Source organism: Myotis yumanensis, unplaced genomic scaffold, assembly GCF_028538775.1.
Source record: "Myotis yumanensis isolate MYYU_CA2020_CCGP unplaced genomic scaffold, mMyoYum1.0.hap1 SCAF_2, whole genome shotgun sequence".
NCBI classification, from domain to species: domain Eukaryota; kingdom Metazoa; phylum Chordata; class Mammalia; order Chiroptera; family Vespertilionidae; genus Myotis; species Myotis yumanensis.
In genome coordinates this window covers 151,756,878-151,780,762 of record NW_027223753.1, presented here as the reverse complement: position 1 = coordinate 151,780,762, position 23,885 = coordinate 151,756,878, and the positions used below count along the sequence as shown (strand labels likewise).

The window sequence follows — 23,885 nt, the reverse complement described above, 5'->3', positions numbered from 1 at the left end:
GACCAGGAATCAAGCTGGCAACCTTTCAGTACACCCAACTGCCACACCAGCCAGGGTACATGCAGGCCTCTTAAAGGGAAGTAAAATTCTAATTCATGTAGAATTCATCTCTAAATAGAGGTCTGTTTCTTTATTAAAATAACAGCCTCCAAGAATCTTTTTCCATATTTTTATTGATCTTTTTTTATATAAAAGAGGGTGGAGGGCAAGAAAGAAATATCAATGTGAGCGTGGGATATCAGCTGCTTCCTGCACGCTTCCTACTGGTTATGAAGCCTGAAACCTGGGCATGTACTCTGACTGGGAATCAAACCAGAAACCTTTTAATGCATGGGAAGACACCCAACCAACTGAGCCACACCAGCCTTGACTTTACCTTTACTTTGTAAGGAACTTGGTGGAGAGGAGTATTCTCTACCCTGACTTGCTTTCTCTTAGTTGGCATTTTAGTTGGAGATCATAATATCAGCAAAATTAGGAGCGACCTTCCATATAATTTGACCTTTTGCATGAGAATCCAGAGTAAGCTGGTCTATCTCCCTAGTTTTTTGATCATTTGGTTTCTGATCTCTAACAATACTTCTTCCCCAGATTACTGATGCTAGAAATGAGCACCTACTAGGTACTGGATTCAGTTCATTTATTTTGCATATAAGGAAATCTGTTGACTTTTGTTTACACTTACCTGTACAGGTTTCCTAATACCTTCTTATTTACTTGGTTGTGGTTAAAACACTGATAACTCCTGTAATTGTAACTACCATACTACCCCTTATTAGCTTCCCCTTCTCTTGCCATACCCTCTCCCTACATAAAATTGTCTAGGGTCTCTTCACTTCAAATCAAAGTCAGCAAATAATAGGACAAATTTAGAGCATGATTCCTGGATCATTGCCAAGCCTTAAGGTTAAAAAAAGTGTTCCTGTAACCTTTAGGTACTCTCCCTTATATGAGATCTGGTTAAGGAGTGTACAATGGGTTAGGCACTAACAATACAGTAGTGAAAAAGATGAGCATGGCTCTGCCCCTGATGATCCTTAGCAGTCTGGTAGAGAACAAATATTACACTATTTCAGTTACCATGAGGTACTATGTTGGGGTGGGAGGCATAATAAATTTTACAGAATTTTCGCGAAAATGTTTAAATCAATTTTGACTTTGGTTGTTGGGGAACACAAGAGACTTGGTTGGAAAGTTTGTAAGGAGGATATCCTATCTAATAAAAGACAAACGGTAATTGACCGTACCTACACTATGCTTCCCATTGGCTAATCAGGGTGATATGCAAATTAACTGCCAAGAAAGATGGCGGTTAATTTGCATACGTAGGCGCAGTGATGGGAGGCGAAAGGGGAAGGACGGAAGAACGGTGATTGGAAACCCAGGCGGCAGGCAAGAGCCAGGTGGCAGGGCAAAGGTGCCCCCCAGCCGGTGATCGCAATCGGGAAGCTGGGCCACGGGCAAGGTGGCACCCCCGGGACCCAGGAGCCGCCTTGCCTGCAGCCATGATCTTGATCAGAAAGCTGGGCCGGAGGCAAGGCGGCCCCCTGGAACCCAGGAGCCCGTCGGGGAGGTCTGCAGGCGAAGCAGTGATCGAGCTATGAGGGGGAGTGTGGGAGGCAGAAGGAGCTACAGGAGCAGCTCTGGCCAGAGACTGAAGACTCCTGCCGGATCGAGGAGCAAAGACTGAAGGCTCCAGCCACAGTGAAGACTGTGTCCAGAGCAAAGATGGAAGGCAGTGGCCAGAGTGAAGGTCTGGGGCCCGGGTGCCAGAGGAAAACTGGTGCCAGCAGCCAGGGGAAGGGAAAGCCTATTGCACGAATCTTTTCATGCAACAGGCCTCTAGTATTCTAATAAAAGGGAAGTATGTGGAAGGCTGCCTGCCCTGTTTATCAGAATGGAGACTTAGGGGAGTGCCAAAGGTGACACCCCTGATTATTCCTTGACCTCCAAACAAGTCTGTGCACGTGCAGACCCCTGGGTGTTTACTGGAATCCTTATGCTTAATCCCTGGATGTCCTTCCCTAGAGGACAATGTAAAGACTTGTGTCCTCCCAAGATTACTCACCCTATTGATTGTACCAGTATTTAAAGATAAAAATTCCAATAAAAAAGCCTAACTAGGCAGGCAATCAAGGCTGCCTGGCTGCTATCAGCCAGGCAATCCCTTAGCCCTCTCCCCCACAGTGAAACAGTGCTGGAGTAATCTGTTCATCCATTGTTCAGGGGCTACTGGTCAGCCCCGGCATTTGGTTATGAATACAAAATGAATAATTGAATGTTAATATTGTGGGGGTTTTTAAAACATTTTTATTGACTTTTAGAGAGGGAGGAAGGGAGAGCAAGAGAAACATCAATCATTGTTTCCTCCATGCACCCCAACCATGGATTGAACCAGCAGCCTTTCAGTGCACAGAATGGCGTTCAAGCAAATGAGCCACACCAGCCAGGACAATATTGTTCTTTTTTTTTAATATATATTTTATTGGTTTTTTTACAGAGAGGAAGAGAGAGGGATAGAGAGTTAGAAACACTGATGAGAGAGAAACATCGATCAGCTGCCTCCTGCACACCCCCTACCGGAATCAAACCTGGGACCTTTCAGTCCACAGGCCAATGTTCTATCCACTGAGCCAACCCAGTCAGGGCGAGAATATTGTTCTTGCTAAACCTAATTGTGAAAAAATGGGAGATAATTAATATAAGACTTTAAAATTGAAAAACGCAAGATATATTAGCAACATTTCAATACAGAACCAAGTTTAATAAAAGCTAGATACAAGTTATCAGGAGCATTCTGATAACACTCACCAGCTAGAAAGTGGAAAACTAACCCATTTACACATTGCAAAGGAGTAATTTAGTTTATACAATACTAGAGCCCCAGTGCATGAAATTCGTGCAAGAGCAGACCTTCCTTCACTGGCTTCCCCTCAGGCACCCAGGACCCGGGCTTCCCTCGCAGAGGGAGGCCCCACCCACCCGCAGTAGCCCGCTGGCTGGTGGCCTGGGCCTCCCTCTGCGGGGTGGTCATGGGGTGATGGCCGGGCCCACGACCAAACGCATTGCACCTGCCTTGGCTGGCCTGGCGCCAGTGGGTATCATAGTGTGGTCCCAGATGGTCCTTCCGCTCTTTAGCTGTTCAGTCGATTTGCATATTACACTTTTATTATATAGGATAGTAAGTTCTTTTGAAACTTAGTGAATTCTCAGAATAGTGATATACCACAATCATGGATGTAAAGAATATTAAATGCCTTAAAAATGTTTGCAAAACAGAAGTTTAACAATTCTAACAAGTATAATACCCTCAAGGAAAGTTGTAAAAATCAAAAAGTTTCGAAAAACAGGTCAGATTTAACAAAAGTACAATTATGTGTCTTAAAATGGGGGCTGCAAAATTTTGCATTAAGACAACTTAAAACTTTTATTTTTTTATTTTTTATTTTTTAAATATATTTTATTGATTTTTTTACAGAGAGGAAGGGAGAGGGATAGAGAGTTAGAAACATCAATGAGAGAGAAACACCCATCAGCTGCCTCCTGCACACCTTCTACTGGGGATGTGCCCGCAACCAAGGTACATGCCCTTCACCGGAATCGAACCTGGGACCCTTTAGTCCACAGACTGACGCTCTATCCACTGAGCCAAACCGGTTAGGGCAAGACAACTTAAAACTTTTAAAGAGCTCATATCTAAGGGAAATATTTAGATTTATTTTATAATAAAAGGACAAATCACAAAAAAAAACAAATAATCAAAAAAATTAAGTAGGCAATTTACAAAACTATGGCTTTATTTTTGCCTCATGATGAGAATTTGAAGATATTTGCATCCTGCCAAGCCTAACTCTGCTGCCTTGTACCAGATTCATTTTTCACTATCCCATAATTCCACAATTGGATATTTTAAATTCTTGGTAAATGTTAAGTAGATAGAAAATAAGGCTATAGAAGATGTAACATTTTCAACCAACTTGACCTAGTAAACATATGTAGAATATATCACTCACCAACATAAGAAGACATTCTTTTCAAGTGCACAAAGATTATTCTCCAGCCCTGATCAGTTTGGCTCAGTGGATAGAGCGTCGGCCTGGGGAATGCAGGGTCCTGGGTTCGATTCCTGTCAAGGGCATGTACCTTGGTTGCAGGCGCATCCCCAGTAAAGGGTGTGCAGGAGGCAGCTAATCTATGTTTCTTTCTCATCGATGTTTCTGACTCTGTCCCTCTCCCTTCTTCTCTGTAAAAAACCAATAAAATATATTTTTAAAAAAGATTATTCTCCAAAATAAACTATATCCTGATCCATAAATAAGTCACAATAACATGTAAGAGAATTGATACAATGCAAATCATGTTCTTTAACCACACCAGAGGTAAATAAAAAATCAGTAACTACCTGAAAAGTCCCCCAAACATTTGGAAAGTAAACATGTTTCTAAATCATGTGTCTAAGAAGTCAGAAGAGAAATTAGAAAACTTTTGAACGGAAGGAAAATGAAAATATCAAAGCTGTGGGATTAAACTGAAGTGCTTAAAGGATAATTTATAGCATTAAGTAGGTATATGAGAACAATTTTTGATTCAAGGATCTAAACTTCCACCTTAACAAACTATAGAAAGAAGAGTCTTAAACCTAAAGTGAGCTAGAGGAAATAATAGAGAAAAACCCCAAACTTGAAAACAATAGAAAAAATAAAACAAACGCTACTTTGAAAGAATAAAGTTGATAAAGCTCTCTCGTCAGACCAAAAAATACACATGCACACAAAAATACAAATTACCAATATTACTAACAAAAGACAACATCACTATACAGCTTACTGACAATAAAAGGGTAATAAAGAAATATGGCCAAAAACTTTATTCAATATTTCAACAGCTTAAATGCCATGGGCAAATTTTTTGAAAGACAAGTCACTCAGGTTACTCAAGAAGAAATAGTCCGGCAGTTCTGCAAAAGGTTAAACATAGAGTCACCACAGACTCAGTGATTCCACTTCTAAGTATACAGTCAAGAGAACTGAGAACGTCCACACAGAAATTCGTATATGAATGTTCACAGCAGTATTATTATTAAAGGGCGGATGCAACGCAAATATCCATTAACTGATGAATGGATAAACAATGTTCCATATTGATACAATGCACTATTATTCAGCCATAATGGGAGAATTATATGCTGTTAACTTAAAACTCAAAACCCAAAATGAGAAGCAATAAGTGTTTGGGGGGGCGGGTGGGGGCGGTCAAAAGAATTGGAGGGGATCAAAAGAATCAGAAAACACAGATTTGGGGCAGAAACCAAGTATTGTCCCCATTACAGGATGAGGGGAAGGTTTTGTTTTTGTTTTCGTTTTTTTTTTTTGTTTGTTTGTTTGTTTGTTTTTTTAATGAGAAAATTACAAGCACTTTGAAAAGCAACTGGAAAGGTTCTTTGGCAAATAGGTAAGATTTCAAAATTGTACCATTGGCTTGTATTGCTGGCATTGATTTGTGAAAGCTTGTAAAAAGAAAATGCAAGCCTGGAGCATGTCTCGCACCGCGCGCGCGCCCTGACGAGGGGCAAAAAGGTGAGCATCACTAAGCTCTGCCGCAGGCAGTTGCCCCTAAGAAGGAGGCACTGCTTTCACTTACTTTACTTACTTATTTGTGGTGCCCTTAACCGGAATCGAAGCTGGGACCCTTGAGTCCACAGGCCAACGCTCTATATCCACTGAGCCAAACCAGTCAGGACGAAGCCCGGTGTTCTTTACGCAGCCCTGGCTTCCAGGAGCACGGAGAGGGTAAGTGGAGCAGAGCCCAGAGCTGCCCCCTGATGCCCCCGCCCCTCAACCCTGGGCCGCACCCCACCCCACCCCACCCCGGTTTGGTCAGCAGCTGCCCACTTGTCATTCACCCCCAGATGTAGGAAAACAGAGATGTCACGAAATGAAACTGGGGATGTAAGCAAAGGATTTGTTAAGTCAGGTAATGGGTCTTTTAGAGCCGTGGAAGGGTCTTAACTATGCGAGTGAAAGGCAGAGTCACTGGAGCCCTGTGAAAAATGGATTTGGCCTGGAGGCAAGGAAACAGATTTCACTTGGCCACCATATTTTATCATCAGTATGAGCAGTCGCCAGCTAGATAAAAATTGGACGGGGGCGACGATGTCATCCTCTCATATCTATGAGGTTATACAGTAAACCTTTGCTGAATGGGCACTGGGATTTGGGCTTCAGTCAGGAATGAGAATTAAAATTAGAGAGCTAATGTTCAGACCTTTCATTCAATAAAAATTTGTCTTATTAAACACTTCTAAATTGTGCCAGAAAGGTTTTAATGTGAAATTAATGGTGGTCCAAGGCAACTCTTAAATCATATTTTCTGAGCCATCAAAATTATTTATTTTACTTCAGGTTCCACGCAATGTAGTTGCTTAGAAAATCATACATAACCCTAGGTATGATATTTATTAACCAGAATAGTTTTTAAGCCAGAATACCTTATATTTTGATCACAATGAAATTATTTCCTACAGCTGGACATATGCATACTATACAGTTTCTGGGAGGTACTACTAGCGTTTTTATTAGGCTCTGAATCCTAGGGTCTTACTCATCTGCAACTTTGATTTGATTGTGCTACGTTCATTGAGAGGCTACTTAGAATTTCATATGCTAAGATGCAACAGTTAAAGAAAATTTCCAGACTGTTTATAGTTCTATCATTTATAAGCAACTTTGCAGGCCTTCTGTTTCATCATAGCTTTTAATTTTTTTAAAAAAATATTTTTATTGATTTCAGGGAGGAAGGGAGAGGAAGAGAGAGAGAAACATCAATGATGAGAGGGAATCACCGATTGGCTGCCTCCTGCACGCCCCCCACTGGGGATCAAGCCCAAACCTGTGCATATGCCCTTGACTGGAACTGAACCGGGACCCTTGAGTCCGAAGACTGCCTGTCCATCCACTGAGCCAAACCAGCCAGGGCATAGCTTATTTTTAATTTACATTGATAGCTTTTAACTTTTAAAAAAAAGATTTTAGAGAGCCCTGGCCGGTTTGGCTTGTAATGAGAGTGTAGGCCTGCCTCCTGCAGGGTGGCAGGCTTGATTCCAGGTCAAGGGCACTTACCTGGGTTGCAGGTTCGGTCCCCCCCCCTTATCCCCCCCCCCCCCCCCCCCCTTCGTGCAGGAGGCAACCAGTGGATGCCTGTCTTTCACATCCATGTTTTTCTCTCTCCTTCCTCCTCCCTCCCTTGCACTCTCGAAAGATCAATGGAAAAAATATCCTTGGGTGAGGATTAACAAGAACACCAACAAAATTGATTTTAGAGAGGAAGGGAGAGAGAGAGAAACATCCATTTGTTGTTCCACTCATTTATGCATTCACTGGTTGATTCTCGTATGTGCCTTGACAGGATCAAACCTGCTACCTTGGCCTATCAGGAGAGCGCTCTAACCAACTGAGCTACCCACCAGGGGTCATCATAGCTTTTAAACTGCTGCACAAACATAAGATGTGGTTACTGTTTAACTTTACACTGTTTCTCAATACAAGGTCGGCTTCCTCTTCATACATACTCCAGTAATTCCCATTATGCCATGCCTCGAGCATCGTCTGGAAGCTACCTGGTCTAGCCCACGGACACCTCAGATCTGGGACATTACAGACCTGGCTGTGGAAGCACTTGGAAATCCTTGACCACCACCACTAAATGGAGGACACCTGTTTGGGGGGGGGGGGGGGGCGGGGGCGGTATGAAATATGAAGTGAAACCAGGAAACCGGAGCTGTGACCACGGCTCCACGGCTCCAAACCCATCTTGGAATTAGGAGACCTTCAGGTCTTCATCCCATCACCCGCGTGGCTCCACACCTCCTCGATCTAGGTCCCTAGGACCCCAAGCTCGAGGTCCTAGGACCCCATGCCCCCGAGCCACACATTCTCTTCTCCCAGCCGCGAAGCCCCCTCACCCCACCCCGACATTTCTGAAAACGGTCGTCTCCAGTTCGCAGGAATCCGTGCTTTGTTGCAAATGAAGGATGACGTGACCACAGCCTACATTTTGGAGCTGCATCAGGTCCGCGACGATCCTCCAGGGAAAGGGCAGTCGGAGACCTCCGGGTGCTTTTCCTGCTTTCTCACCTCCTGTCTCAGAGGTATCATCGCGCCTTCCCACCCGCTAGGCTAAGAGGAGCTCTCTCATCATTCTTGAAGCCTTTCGATGCCCTCTTCCTTTTCAGTTTTTCCACTTACAAACATTCCCACAGAAAGACGTGGAAGGTAAAGCAGAGAACAGGATACAAAGAAGTTTCTTAAAACACCTCCTTTTACAGGTTCTTAAGGCGTCCCCTTTAAGGAACCAGGCCCACCTCTTTCCCATTCATAATGGCTTTCCTTCCTGCCCATCACTCTACCTTTAAGAATATTTCCTGTTCCTTCAACCCAACTTGCACACCTCCGCCCCACGGCCCTCCTCATTGGGCCGCCTGAGGCTCGTTCACTCTTCGGTTTTCCCTTCACCTCCTCCCGCCCTCCAGCCTAGCGCAACGGGATCCCTGGTCGTGATTGGCTACCACGGCAGCCTCCCCGGAGTCTGATTGGTGGGCTGAGGGGCAGGGGCGGGAGCGCGGCGCACCCAGGGTAGGCTGTTTGCCTGCCGAGCGGCCGCCGCGGAGGGGCGGGGAGGGGCGGGGGGGAGGGGGGGCTGGGAAAGTTGAGGCCGCGCTGCCGCCGGGTCTCCTGCCTAGAGGGCTCCGGCTCGCAGCGGCGGCGGCGGCCGTAGGAAGAGGTGGCGGGGCGGGGGGAGAGGAGGGCCTGGGCCCGCGCTCCCCCAGCCCCAGAGGAGCCGGCGCCGGCCGCGGAGGGAGAGGTTCGCCGGGGCGGTCGGACAGCCCTGCCTTACGCGCCTGGGATCATGACCCGGGCGGGGGTCGCCGCTGCCGCCGCCGCGGCCGAGACCGCGCAGCCCGCGGGTGAGTGACTGCGGAGGGGGCTGCTGACAGCGGAGCGGGGGGCGGGGGCCGGGGCTGCGAGGGCGGCTCCGGGGGGCGGCTCCGGGCTCCGCTCCACCCACCCCTCCCTGCTCCCGGAGGCGAGGGCTGCGCAAAGTGTGCCTCTTTCGTGGGGACCCTGCTGGCGGAGGCTGTGGGGTGCGAGCGCGGGTGCTACGTGCACCCCTCTTCTGCCCGACCTCCGGGCGCCCCCTGGTGCCAGGCCCGTGGGGGGCTCTCGCTGCTCACCGGCCCCAGATGCGTGCGGGGCGAGAGGCTCCTCGCCGCCCTGGTGCATAAAGAGCTGGGCACCCGGGCTCACCCGGACGGCCTTTGCCCGCCCCCTGCACCTTTTCCGGTCTCGTTCACCCCCTCTGCTCTCCTGGCTCGGAATTTCCTTGGGACCTGCTGGTCAGACTCACGTGACTTGCTTTTTGACTCTCACCCCCATGTCGCAGAGTTAGGCTTGCGTTTTCCTCTTTAGAAGCTGTTCTTTTCCTCTCCGAGTCCGAGCGGTAGAAGCTAATGGCCAACTCTTGGAATCTTGTTCATGTTTAACATTGTGATTGTCGGGTTCTTCCATACTCACTGCCCCCTTTCCACCTTCCCCACTTACCCCCTACGGTTTCAGTGGGGTTATAGTCCTTTGAATTTATTAACTTCATCTGGAAATAAGAGACTGTATAAACCTGTGTGTGGAAATCTCAGCTATAGGCTTCCAACTTATGTTCTCATACCATTTTTTTTTTTTTACCAGTTGTGGCTAACTTAAGTTTGCATAAAGAAGACAGTTGCTTACCGATAAACAAAGTATTCTTGAATAAACCCTTCAGTGAGTAACATGGAACCTGACGCATATTCATATCTATGTTTTTTCTTAAAAAACGAACAAGCAAAAACAAACAGACCTGCTTTTTGAGGGATCAACAGGCTGTCCTACTCTCCAGTCACCTTAATGACTTTTTCCTCCCACACAGGACACTTGTTCAATGTAGTACAGAGTTGCTGTTTGGGGTACATTTGTTGTTTCCCTTTATTTGTGAAGTACTCGGAAAGTATCTGTTGCAAAATACTTTGTAGTTATTGCACTGCTGAAACCAGGAACAGTATAGTATAATGTCTCCAGGTACTACAGGAATCAATACTTAATATCACATTTTGCTTTAGTCTAAGCAGTGTGACTTTTGTATACATAGGTATTACATTCTCCCTGTATTTAAAAGAGAAATTTTATGAAATCCAGACATGGATGCAGCCTAGGACATTCTTTAATATAAAAGCACTTCATTGCAGGCATCTAAGGGCAGTTTAGGATTGAAATAATTATTTTCTAAATTAGTTGTCTATGGGCCATCATAGAAATGAAATTCAAAAGTTGCAGATTGTGCAGTCAGTGAAACAGTCACGTAAGAGAAATTTATAGGCTATTTTCCCATTTTCAGAGCTTAGCATTGAAAATGCTAAGAGAAAAGAAACACTAAATCAGAGAATGTTTAACTCAGGTTAGAAGATAAGCTTCACCAGATAATCAACTCAAAATTGTTGCTTATGAACAGGGACTGAGATCAAGCGTGGGTCTTCACCATATCTGTCATGCTTTACCTTTCTTTTCTCTAGCCCCGTGGTTCTGAACCGACTGTACTTTAGAATCACCTTGTGTACTTTTACATTTTAATGCTCAGGCCATCCCCCCTCCTCCTCCCCCCCTCCCCGAGATTCTCTTACTTTTTATATGGGATAGTCTCACCCATAGGTATATTTTTAAAACTCCCCAGGTATTTCTATTCAGTCAGAGTTGAGAACTACTATGAGTCTAGAACAGTGATTTTCAACCCTTTTCACCTCATAAGCTACTAAATTCCATAGCACTCCAAAAAATAAACTTTTTGCTGATCTGACCAAAAAAAAAAAAAAAGGTGTAATTTTGATTCATTCACACTGGATGGCTATTGTTGTGTTGGCTGTTGTCACTTTTAAAATTTTTATTTTATTTTGTTTTTTTCATCACCATGTTGTCATTTTTTTAAAATAAATATATTTTTATTGATTTCAGAGAGGAAAGGAGAGGGAGAGAGAGAAAGAAACATCAATGATGAGAGAGAACCATTGACCGGCTGTCTCCTGCACACCCCACATTGGGATAGAGCCCAGAACCCAGGCATGTGCCCTGATCGGGAATTGAACTGTTATCTCCTGGCTCATAAGTCAACGCTCAACCACTGAGCCAAGCTGGCTGGGCCATGTTGTCATTTTTTTATTTGACAATCTAAGGGAAAAGAGGTTAGTGCCCCTGACTAAATAGACATGTTTAAAAAATTTTTGTGGCACACCAGTGTGCCTCTTGGCAGCATACCAGTTGAAAATCACTGGTCTAGCACAGTGTTCAGTCTGCTAGGCTTGTGTTCCAGACTCTTCTAAATTAGGCCTTTACTCATGTGTCCAACTTTCCCCCCACTGCTTCCCAACAGGAATCTTGACCTCTTTGTGGTCCCACAGATACACAGGTCAAATCCCTGCTTTTGTTAACAACATTGGTCTTTCTCACCATACTAGCATCCCCACCTCTGCTCCCTTCCTCACCAATGTTTCTAACTCTTCTTTTATGAAGATTTTCCTGACAGCTCTCTCTAACTCCTAGTGATTGGCTGGCTCTCTTTGAACTTTGATGCCATCTATTGTTTAAAAGATTCTCTTCATGCTTCTACCATGTGGTGATTTAAATTCCTTTGTATATGCGTTTCATTATTCTCAAACTTAAAGGCAAGGAGTATTTTATTTTGGGCCCTTCTACAACATTTTGCTTTGAGTTGATTGGTTTGCTTTGGAACCCTACCGATTCTGCTTGCAACCATAGGTTTGACTCCATCCCAGATGGTTCTGTCTTGGTAGCTTCCTCACACTTTAACTCCCGTTGAATCATATATGGATGTCAGTTTCTTCCATATCTTTTCCTGACTTCTTTAGTAGGTTGACTGTTTTCTCTGTGGCCCCGTGACAGCTTGTACTTATTTTCTGTGTTAACACTAATCACATTGCCTGAAGTATGTGTTGATCCACCTCCTTCACTAGACCACTACCCCCAGAGCATGCATGTTGAGCAACTCCAGGAGGTACGAGTCACATAATATTCTTTTGTGACAAATACTGTTGCATATGGCAGAACCAGGACACAGGACTGTGTTCTCTTCATCTTCGCATTCCTGGGCCCTAACAGCACTTTTCATTAGTAGGTACTTAAATGGTTTTTGTCTGAGTAAACAATGGTTGTGCTATATATTGTGCAAAGATAACCATAGACATCTTTAAGACAGATTGATTTGGCTTTAATTAATTTTGCTTTTAAATATTGTTATCTTTTACTCCTGTTATGGATTTGTTAGGGGTTAGTGGAATTTAAGTAATTATGGTTGTGACAGACCCCTTAAGCATGTAATCTTCCTTGCAGTATGCACAGGGAATATACTTTGAGTTTTTTACTCTGAGCTCTAGAGGTTGGCCTTTGTTATCCTTAAAATATTTGTGGAACTCTTGCTAAGAGAGAAACTGTTAACTGTCCAATTGGATAATTTTTCGTTTTCTCATTAAATTTTCCATATGGGTACAATTGAGCTACTTCAGAAGGCCAGATCTTTTAATTAGATCGGTAGGGCATGATAAGTTGCTCCCATTAAATGTGCTAATACTGCGTTTTTAATTCAGTTCATCAAGTATTTATTTTGTGCTTACCATGTGCCCAACACTCTTAGGTACTAAAGAGAATACAGAACTAGTAAATGGTGTGAACTCAGCTCTTAAGAAGTTTTTAAACTTATTAGGAGAATTGGGAAACATCATATCAAATAATTAAGGAACTGAACATAGTATTTATTAGATGCTAATTTAAACATAAGTACCCCCAAATCTATTATGCAATGGTCAATACCATAGGAAATTAAGAGAGGCCAGATACTCTTTCAATAGACACTTATTACTCCCATACTGAGTAATTGTTGCGGATACAAATATGGAAGTTGTAGTTTCTACCATTTAGAAGCTTATAGCCTCGTGGAAAAAACCAATAAGCATCTAGAGCAGTGGTTCTCAACCTTCCTAATGCCGCGACCCTTTAATACAGTTCCTCATGTTGTGGTGACCCCCAACCATAAAATTATTTTCGTTGCTACTTCATAACTGTAATTTTGCTACTGTTATGAATCGTAATGTAAATATCTGATATGCAGGATGTATTTTCATTGTTACAAATTGAACATAATTAAAGCATAGTGATTAATCACAAAAACAATATGTAATTATATATGTGTTTTCCGATGGTCTTAGGCAACCCCTGTGAAAGGGTTGTTCGACCCCCAAAGGGGTCTCCACCCACAGGTTCAGAACCGCTGATCTAGAGTATATTTCATGTTAAGATATTGTAGAGTATTAAGTCAGGATATTTGGGACCACCCTCCAGGGATCAGAGAAAGTTTCAAAGAGGATGATTAGGAGTTCCCAGTTGGAAAGTTGATATGAGCATTCCAGACAAAATAACAGATACATAGGAATGGAAATGAAAGAGGGAATTTCTTGATTAAAGAACTGCAAGTAGGTTGATATTAGTAGAAAGTGGTATGTTGAAGAGCTTGGATTCTGGAACCAGACACAGGTGTTTTGCAAACTTTTATTCCTGAGAGGTCTGAGCTTTTGCAGATCTTGCCTGTGTGAGGTAGCAGTAGTCTACTGGTAACTTCCCTGCTAGTGTTAGTTCAAAGAGATGCCCCAGGATCCACACAATTCTCATCTATTCTCCTCGTAACTTCCCTTTTGTCTGTTGCCTTATTGCATGAGGACACTCTGATAGCCATACCTCCCAATTAATGAATCCATTATCAGGTCCCCTAGCAAAAGCATTCTCTCCTTAGCTACAGTAATTTCCTAAACAACAGAAGCCACAGCGAAGGGGACAGAGAGGAGAAATTTGTAGTATAACCATGAGAGGTACCACTTCTGTCTCTGCTTGCAGGACCAATTTCTCTTTGGTTATAAGCAACAGAAATTGCCTTTGGCTAAGTTAGGCAGAAAAGGGGATTTATGGATAGATACTGGGTAAGCTCACAGAAGTGAAGAAAGACTAATGAAGCCTTGGGAAGGCCAGGGCACAGCAGCTTCTAGGATCACATGGGTCTGTGAGGCTAACTCAGTCTCAGCCCGTTTTCCTTCTTGGACAGATTCTTATTGGTCAGCCCCTTGCCCACCCCAGAGGTGAGCCCATATTTTATGGTCCCATCAGACCTCAGGAATGAGGAAGAGAAGCTCTCCAAAGAACAAGTGAGGTGTTGCCAGAAGGTCAAACATAAGATATTTCCTACAAAGTTCATTGAAGTTGGCAGTGTGGAGATCTTTTGGTGAGTTTGATGTAAGCAATTTTAGGAATAAAAGCCAGGTATCAGCAAGATGAAGAGTGAATGGCAAGTGAGGAAGAAAGGACAGTGAAGGGGCCTGATGGTTGGGCAGGAGAAAGAATGGGAACATCTAGAAGCTGTGGAAAGGAGAGAGAAAAAACCATTTTTGCCTTTTTAATGGGAAAAAAATAAGGATATATTTGATGAAAAAGCACTAATAGGGAAGGAGAGATTAATATATGAGAGAAAAGATATATTTTGTAACAAGATTACTGAGAAATGGGAGAGCTAGGGTCCAGAACAAAGGGAGAGGATATAGTGTTAGCTAGAAATATTAAGGATGATTTTTATAGAGGAAGATAGACTTGCACTGGGCTTTAAGAAGTCAATAGGATTTAGATAAGCAGAGGGAAGTGGAAAGTCATTTCAGTGAAAAAGTAGCATAGATTTAGCTAAAAATGCACTAACTGAAGGAACACAGGGAAGAACCTATCTGAATTGAAGAAGAGGGAAGAGTAGATGACATGATTAGTTCTATTACCCTGCTCCTTCATGTGTTGTACCAGGTGTAAGTGGATGAGTGAGACTGGTCTGTGAAGAAGGTAGTGTTAGGTAAGCCATGAAAGGTCAGACCCAAGAGTGGGTTTGATGCAGTAAATGTTGGAAAACACAGTATTGTAGATTTTGGACCAGGAGGGGTACATGTTGGAGTACAGTAAGTTGGCTAGATTACTAAAATGTTGAGTTATAAAAACATTGAAGAATAGGGGAAAGACTGGGAGCAAAAGAGTATTAAGAACCAGGTATATGTAAAACAGGGCCTAGTCTAAGGTGGTAGTAACGAGCAGGAGAAAAAGATTGTGAAAATAATTGATATCATTTGGTGAGAAGATATGAAGATTATTTGGGGGTTTAGAGCCAGATTAAAATTAAAAAAAATTTTTTTTAATTGATTTCAGTGAGGAAGAGAGAGGTAGAGACAGATAGAAACATCCATGATGAGAGAGAATCATTGATCGGCTGCCTCCTGCACGCCCCCTACTGGGGATCGAGCCTGCAACCTGGGCATGTGCCCTTGGCGGGAATTGAACCTGGGACCCTTTAGTCCACAGGCCGATGCTCTATCCACTGAGCCAAACTGGCTAGGCAAAAATTTTGATGTCATTGATAAAATGGAGAAATTGTAAGTAGGTCTCTTAGGAGGCAAAGCAGATTAGCATGTTGCAAACTGACTTGTTAACTGGCTTTGAAATGAAATGTTCTGAAGAGGGCTTTGCCTAACCAAAGATTTGGAGCATGATCAGTGTTGAAAGGTAGCTTTATTATAAAAACATAATGACTTTTACACAGAAACAATTTGAAACTTTGTAGGGAGAAAGCAACCAGAAAAAAAGCATTGAGCTTTGGAAGTCCAAGTGAGAGAAAGACAAGGATCCATATTAGAGAAAGATGATGCATAATTGGAAAAGAGGAAGACACCCTGGGAGAGAGAATTTCCAGGAAAGGGAGAGTTCAGCAGCCCAAATCTTGCAGAGTGGAGAAGGAAGACAAAGAAAGGGCCTTTTGATGGGTGGAAAATAGTCCCTGACCTCTAAGAAAGCAGTTTCGTTTGGCAGAACAATCAGAAGGCATAATGCCATGGGTTTAAGAAGGACTGGCTAATGAAAGAAAGGTGAGAAATTTCACAGAAATGGAATGATAGAAAGAAAAGGCAGTAAATTCTTGTTTGATATGAGGAAAACTTTTGTATTTTGGAAGCAAACGAGGATTAAGGAGGAAATAAAGTGCTAAAGAGGAAAGAATCAGGTGTAGAGTCCCTCTCCACAGATGGTGGAGTTGTCTTTAGGATGGTCTGGTGGGCTGAAAGGATAGATGTATAGATAGAGGTCTGATATGATAAATGTATGATCCGGTTAAGGAACTTGTAGCAGATGACCTCCAACTTCCCAGTGAATTAGTGGAGGGTGGGAATAGAAAAAGACAACTAATGTTTATCGAGCTCTTGTTATGTACCAGACACTTTGCTTGACCCATTAAATGTGTTATCATGTAAATTCATAACAGTCCTCTGAGGGGTTGGTGATAATCTCCAAATTTTAAATGTGAAGATGCTAAGACTTCAAGGAATACTTATTTAAAAACCAAATAGCTAGTAAATGTCAGCTTTGAGATTTGATCCTAGGTCTGATATCAAAGGCTGTTCCCATTCCACTATACCACTCACTCATTAATGTGAGGAAAAGGATATGTAGTGACTTTGAGGATCTGTTAGTGATTACAGCGGCTGTGCCTCAAAATCACTTTAGGAGCTTTAACAATTTCTTGTACCCTACCCAGTCATTCATTTCTTCATCAGCATCCTCATTGATTACCTACTACAGTAGTCAGGGTACTCCAGAGAAACAGGACCAATAGACATACATCACAAGATGGGCCTGGAGCATCTTATAGGGCCAAAAAGTAAGAGTACTAAAATACAGGGGTTGGGGGAGAGGAGCGGGGCAGTGTCAAAAGGACAAGGAGCCAACCTGAAAGAGTGCCCAGTGGCCAAGCTTGAACAATTTGAATACTAAAATAACGATAGCATTAAATTTTGACCCAAAGGATAAAATATATGTCCTGGAGTCTATACTGATAAAAATAAATGATTGTATAAATAAATGGGAGAGAATAGATAAATCTAAGAATTCTAAAAATATATTTAGATACTCCCTTCTCCAAGAGATGGAGATTAATTCTTCACCTTGAGTGTGGGCTAGACTTAGTACTCATTTCAAAAGAATAGGGTATAAATAAGGAAAAATAGTAACAGCAGTAATTACTTGAGTAGAGTTAACAGCAAATTTGAGGAAGAAAACTAGTGGGGAAAACTACTTTTTTACTTAAGTCCTTCAGTATGAGCTGAGTAGTTTAATATAAGGATGTTTTATTTGTTTAATGAGAAAAATCTACTTAAGTAACATAGAAAAAAATAAGAAAATAACAATAGTGTTATTAGTGTTGACAAGCTGGAAAGGGTAGTATCGAAAGATCAAAAGCATTGAGGAATTTATGAAAAATGCAAAGCATATAGGGTCAGGTTGATGACAAAACCTTACAATCTGTAACCCAATATTGTCTTAAAGGGGAAACACTAGAAAAGTGAGTTTTCCTTACACAGTTCTGGAGAACCCCAAAGCTCAGAGACTTTGAAAAGTAGTAGGAGGTTGAGGTTGGTTGTCTTAGTCCGTTTGGACTGCTATAACAAAATACCATAGCCTGGGTAGCTTATAAACAACAGAAATTTATTTTTCACAATCTAGAGGCTAGAAGTCCATATCAGGGTGCTAGCATGCTTGGGTTCTGGTGAAGGCAGCCTTCTGGGTTTGCAGACTGTCGACTTCTTGCTGTGTCCTCACATGGCAAGCAAGCTCTCTGAGCCTTCTTTTTATAAGGGCACTGATCTCATTCAGACCATAGCAATGGTCAAAGGGTAATTAATTAGACATCAGCACAACTGTCCAGGACCATTTAGAATAGCTCACAGGGTAAGCTGCTAGAACATCTATAATAATAAAAGCGTAATATGCTAATTATACTGGACAGCCAAATGACCTTCCAGACTTCATTCTGGACTTCCTTCTGGATGAAGCCACGACAGCAAGGGCTGAGGCAGGGGCAGAGGCAGTTAGGGGCGATCAGGCAGGCAAGCAGTTAGGGGCGATCAGGCAGGCAGGCGAGCGGTTAGGGGCGATCAGGCAGGCACGCAAGCAGTTAGGGGCGATCAGGCAGGCAGAGGTGGTTAGGGGCAATCAGGCAGGCAGGCGAGTGGTTAGGGGTGATAAGGTAGGAAGGCAGAGTGGTTAGGGGCAATCAGGCAGGCAGGCGAGTGGTTAGGGGTGATCAGGCAGGTGAGCGGTTAGGAGCCAGCAGTCCTGGCTTGCGAGAGGGATGTTTGACTGTGGGATCGGGCCTAAACCGGCAGTTGGACATCCCCCGGGGGGTCCTGGATTGTGAGAGGGTGCAGGCCTGGCTGAGTGCCCCCCACCCCCATGCACAAATTTTGTGCACCAGGCCTCTAGTCTACACTAATAAAAGAGAAAGATGCAAATTAACCATCACTCTGCCACTCCCACAAGCCACGCCCACCAGCCAGTCAGGAGCAAATATGCAAAGATGGTGGCGGCCAGGGAGCTGGAGCAAGCAAGAGGCTTGGATTGCCCCTGGCGATGGAGGAAGCCAAGCTTCCTGCCTGCCCTGACCGGCCCTGGGCTCTGCTCAAGGCTACAAAGTTTCAGTTATAGAAGATAAATAAATCCCAGATACCTGCTTCCAGCCTACCCTGGCCTCCGCTCAAGGAGGTGCTGGGAAAAAAAAAAAAAAAAAAAAGGAGAGGCTGGGAGCTTGGGTCACTGGGGGGCATGGCCAGCCTGAAAATGGCCATCAGCCCCTCCCCCAGGCTGGCCAGGCACCCCAGAAGGACCCCCCCCCCCCCACACACACACACACTGAAGGGGCTGTGGCCAGCCTGCAAACAGCCCTCAGCCCCTCACCCAGGCTGGCCACACCCCCATGGGGTGAGGGTCCCCGCTGGGGGGCTTGGGGCTTGGCCAGCTTGCAAATAGTCATCAGCCCCTCACCCAGGCTGGCCAGGCACCCCCACCCTGATCCGGGACACCCTTCAGGGCAAACCAGCCGGCCCCCACCTGTGCACCAGGCCTCTATCCTATATAATAAAAGGGTAATATGCAAATTGACCCTAATAGCAGAATGACTGGGAATGACTGGCACTATGACACACACTGACCACCAGGGGACAGACACTCAATGCAGGAGCTGCCCCCTGGTGGTCAGTGCGCTCCCACAGGGGGAGCTCTGCTCAGCCACAAGCCAGGCTGATGGCTGCCAGAACAGCGGTGGTGGCGGGAGCCTCTCCCGCCTCCTCAGCAGTGCTAAGGATGTCTGACTGCAGCTTAGGCCGGCTCCCTGCTGGCAAGTGGACATCCCCCGAGGGCTCCTTGGCTGCCAGAGTGATGTCTGACTGCCAGCTTAGGCCTGATCCCCTGGGGAGTGGGTCTAAGCCAGCAGGTGGACATCCCCCGAGGGGTCCCAGACTGTGAGAGGGCACAGGCCGGGCTAAGGGACCCCCCCACCCCCCGAGTGCACAAATATTTGTGCACCGGGCCTCTAGTCCTATATAATAAAAGCCTAAAATGCTAAGTATCTGGTTGTCCAGTTGGCCATTCAACCAATCAGAGCATAATATGCTAATGATATGCCAAGACTGCTCAACCACTCACTATGATGTGCACTGACCACCAGGGGCAGACACTCTGATCAGTAGGTTAGCTTGCTGCTGGGGTCTGGCTGATCGGGACTGAGTGAGATGGGCCGGACATGCCCTGGAGCCCCTCCTTGGTCCCTCCCTGGCTGGCCAACTTCCTGCATCCCTCCCCTTCCCTGATCCTGCACCAGTGTGGTCCCTCGGCCTGGCCTGCGCCCTCTCGCAATCCGGGCTGAGGAAACCTCTCCCCACCCCCCAAGTGCACGAGTTCATGCACTGGGCCTCTACTACATATATAATAGGTAATTCTGTAGAAAGTTCAGGAAAATTAATGTCAAATTGATTCCCAACTGGGATAGGGTAGAATTGCTAAGTGGTAGGGGGACTTTAATTTTCCTCCTCAAATAAAAGAAATGTGGTTAGGGGTAATATTTACTTTTTTTTTTTCAGTATAGTATTTTTGAAAATTTAAAATTCAATTGGGACTATGTACTATTTACAAATTAGTGACTTTAAAAATGAGAAAAAAAAGAAAAAATAGAAATTAGTGATTTGATAATATTACATATCAAAATCTATGGGCTGTGGACAGAGATGTACTTTGAGGAAATAGTCTTAGATGCATTTATTAGAAAAACTGAAAAGTTAATGCATATTTTAGAAGAGAAAAGGCATGCATGTGACAAAAAAATTAAAATTATATGAGATATACCCTGTCTCCCTTTTACCCTCCCCAAAGATAATCTTCCCAGATATATTCTGTGTCCCGTTCATATATATATATGTTTATGGATCTTATGCGCTGTCTTGTGTCTCCCAAAAATTCTTATGTTGAAGTCCTATATATGTATGTATATTTTCTTTTCCCCATTCCAAAGGATAGGCATTATGTACAAGTTTGTAACTTTCAAATTAAAATATGTATGATAGATATATATAATTATATTCCAAAGTAAAAATAAAGCATGTTTCAGCGACATATATAGCATATTTTATGTAAAAATTTATGTTTATGTGATAATATATATAGAATAGGTAATTCTGTAGAATATATATCCTATCTAATAATAGACAAACATGGTAATTAACCATACCTCCGACACGCTTCCCATTGGCTAATCAGGGCGATATGCAAATTAACTGCCAACCAAGATGGCAGCCGGCAGCCAGGCAGCTGAAGCGAACAGGAGGCTTGCTTGCTCCAGTGATGGAGGAAGCCAAGGTTCCCCACCTGCTGCTGCCGGCCTCTGAGCTGCACTCTAAGAAACAATGTTGCAATTATAGAAGCTAAACAAACCCCAGAAACCTGCTTTCAGCCAGCTGGGCCTCAGAGCTAGAGCTGCAACAGTGTTTCAATAATAGAAGGTAAACAAACCCAGCTACCTGCTTTCAGCAGCCAAGGTCTCAGAGCTGGAGCCAAGCCTCAGAGCTAAAGCCGGCTCTCAGTTCCAGTGACAGCCATAGAAGGTAAATAAATCCCAGAATAAAAAAAAAAGAAAAAAAGGAGAGGTTGGGAGCTTCAGTCACCCGCCAGCCTGAAAACGGCCCTCAGCCCCTCACTCAGACTGGCCAGGCACCCCAGTGGGGATCTCCACCCTAAAGGGGGCATGACCAGCTGCAAACAGCCATCATCCCCTCATCCAGGCTGGCCAGGCACCCAAGCGGGACCCCCACCCTGATCCGGGACACCCTTCAGGGCAAACCAGCCGGCCCCCACCCGTGCACCAGGCCTCTATCCTATATAGTAAAAGGGCAATATGCAAACTGACCCTAACAGCAGAATGACTGGGAATGACTGGTCACTATGACACACACTGACCACCAGGGGGCAGACGCTAAATGCAGCAGCTGCCCTCTGGTGGTCAGGGCGCTCTCACATGGGAGGAGCTCTGCTCAGCCACAAGCCAGGCTGATGGCTGCCAGTACAGCGGTGGTGGTGGGAGCCTCTCCTGCCTCAGCCGCGCTAAGGATGTCCGACTGCAGTTTAGGCCTGCTCCCTGCTGGCAAGTGGACATCCCCCGAGGGCTGCCGGGCTGCCAGAGGGATGTCTGATTGCCATCTTAGGCCCAATCCCCTGGGGAGCGGGCCTAAGCCAGCAAGTGGTCATCCCCCGAGGGGTCCCAGACTGTGAGAGGGCACAAGCCCGGCTGAGGGACTCTCCCCCCCCCCCCCCCCCCGCCCCGAGTGCACAAATTTTTGTGCACCGGGCCTCTAGTGTATATATATGTGTGTGTGTGTGTGTGTGTGTGTATATATATGTATATATATCAAGTTATATTGTATGTATATATTATATGTAAATATGTATACATACACATACATTTTTAAACTATTCGTTTATTGCTAGGGCTGCCATAACAAAATACCACAGACTGTGTGGCTTAAACAAAAAAATTATTTTCTTATAGCTCTGGATGCTAGAAGTCCAAGATCAAAGTGTCAGCAGGTTTGGTTTCTTTTGAGGCCTCTCTCCTTGGCTTGTAGATAGTTGCCTTCTCAGTGTGTCCTCCAATGGTTGTCCTTATGTCTGTGTGGTCTTTATTCTAATCTCCTTTTCTTATGAGGACACCATCATTGGATTAGGGCCCACTCTAATTATCCCATTTTAAATTAATCACTTCTTTAAAGGCCCTACCTTCAAATATACAGCCACATTCCAAAGTACTGTTAGTTAGAAATTTTTGGGAGACACAATATAGTGCATAATATCTATCTGTCTGTCTTGTCTGCCTCTCTGCCAACTGACTATCAGTACATATAACTATATTGTATGAGTAGAGCTATTAGATTGAAGCATCTGAAATTGCAGTTTCTAGAGGCAGAAAAGATCAAACATAGGTAATTCCAGATGGTTCAACATAATACTGTAACATATTTAATCAGTCTTCTTGTGATGAGCCTTTCCTTGTCTTTTGTTACTTGACTATCCTTGAGTAAATGTCTTTTTTAAAAAATATATATTTTATTGATTTTTTTACAGAGAGGAAGGGAGAGGGATAGAGAGTTAGAAACATCGATGAGAGAGAAACATCGATCATCTGCCTCCTGCACACCCCCTACTGGGGATGTGCCCGCAACCAAGGTACATGCCCTTGACCGGAATCGAACCTAGGACCCTTCAGTCCGCAGGCCAACGCTCTATCCACTGAGCCAAACTGGTTACGGCGAGTAAATGTCTTTTTGCACATACATGAATATACTTGTAGGGTAAATTTCTAGGAGTTGTTGCATTAAAGAGCTGTGTGTTTTTGTGGGCCAAATGTGGATCCAAAATATGTCAGGAAGGAGCTGGTCTGGGCATTTTGCATCAGGCCTTCCTGACTCGGGCAAGGAAGGATACTTCAGCCAAAAAGAGAATGGAGCTGTGAGGACTGAGGCAGAAGTTGAGAGGTGGGGAGAGAGTGTAAGAGACTGTGTGGGGAGAAGCATTATGCACATAGAAGGAAATGTATTGAGATACTCCCAATGGATTGTTTTTGTGACTAGAAGTGACTAGAAGATTTTCATTACATAATTGTGACCAGTAAAGTCATGGGATCTGCCCTAAATTTTATCCAAGGAGCAGGATCACCCCACAGACGAGATTTGAACTGGGAGTGGAAGGTATTTTATACTGTTTGCATTTTGTATCTCCTGCTCTTTCAGTGCGACAGTTGCCAATATAGACATAAGTAATTGCTTGGACATATGGAGGGAAAATGTCCAGAACTGATACCACTGGACTGTTAAAAGCAGAGGGGCATTGGTACTTTATAGACATCTGTGCTGATTAAAATTTTTACAAAGAGTAAGAATTATTTTTGCAATTGAATTTTTATTTATTTATTTTAAAGGCAATTGTTTATTTTTAATTACATACTTTTAAAACAAATGTCAACGTATATACTTAGAGCATTTTATCTAGAAACTTTAAATTGTGATTTACCAGAACTTTCAAAATAGAAATAACACAAGTAGAATTCTGTTGTTTTAATAACTGACAACACTAGAGAATAATAATCCATATATATGTAAAGTTTGGGAATTTTGAAAAATACTTCAAACAAAAGAAATGTCATAAAATTCTGTTTAAAATAGAAGTTGATTATACATTTTTTGCTTTTAATTAAAGTTATTGGGGTGCATTGGTTAATAAAATTACATAAGTTTCAAGTACAATTCTGTGATATATCATCTGTATATTACATTATGTGTCCACCACCCAAAATCAAATCTTCTTCCATCACCATATATTTGACCCCCTTCACCCTTTAAAGCCTGGAGT

General features: G+C 43.8%; 1 protein-coding gene and 1 long non-coding RNA gene across 2 annotated transcripts in view; one reads left to right on the top strand and one right to left on the bottom strand.

The window, feature by feature from the left end:
* Nucleotides 1-2,493: 2,493 nt before the first annotated feature.
* On the bottom strand, nt 2,494-8,101 carry LOC139003848 (uncharacterized). The gene is made up of 3 exons (XR_011470307.1): nt 8,050-8,101; nt 4,014-4,243; nt 2,494-2,671 (listed from the first exon to the last, which is right to left on the bottom strand). It is a non-coding gene; the product is annotated as an uncharacterized lncRNA (long non-coding RNA).
* Nucleotides 8,102-8,704: 603 nt separating this feature from the next.
* The window catches only part of USF3 (upstream transcription factor family member 3), a 62,101-nt gene continuing 46,920 nt past the window's right edge, over nt 8,705-23,885 (top strand). The window contains exon 1 of the mRNA XM_070406216.1: nt 8,705-8,962. The gene's annotated coding sequence lies outside the window, so the exon portion shown is untranslated. The remainder of the gene's footprint in view (nt 8,963-23,885) is intronic.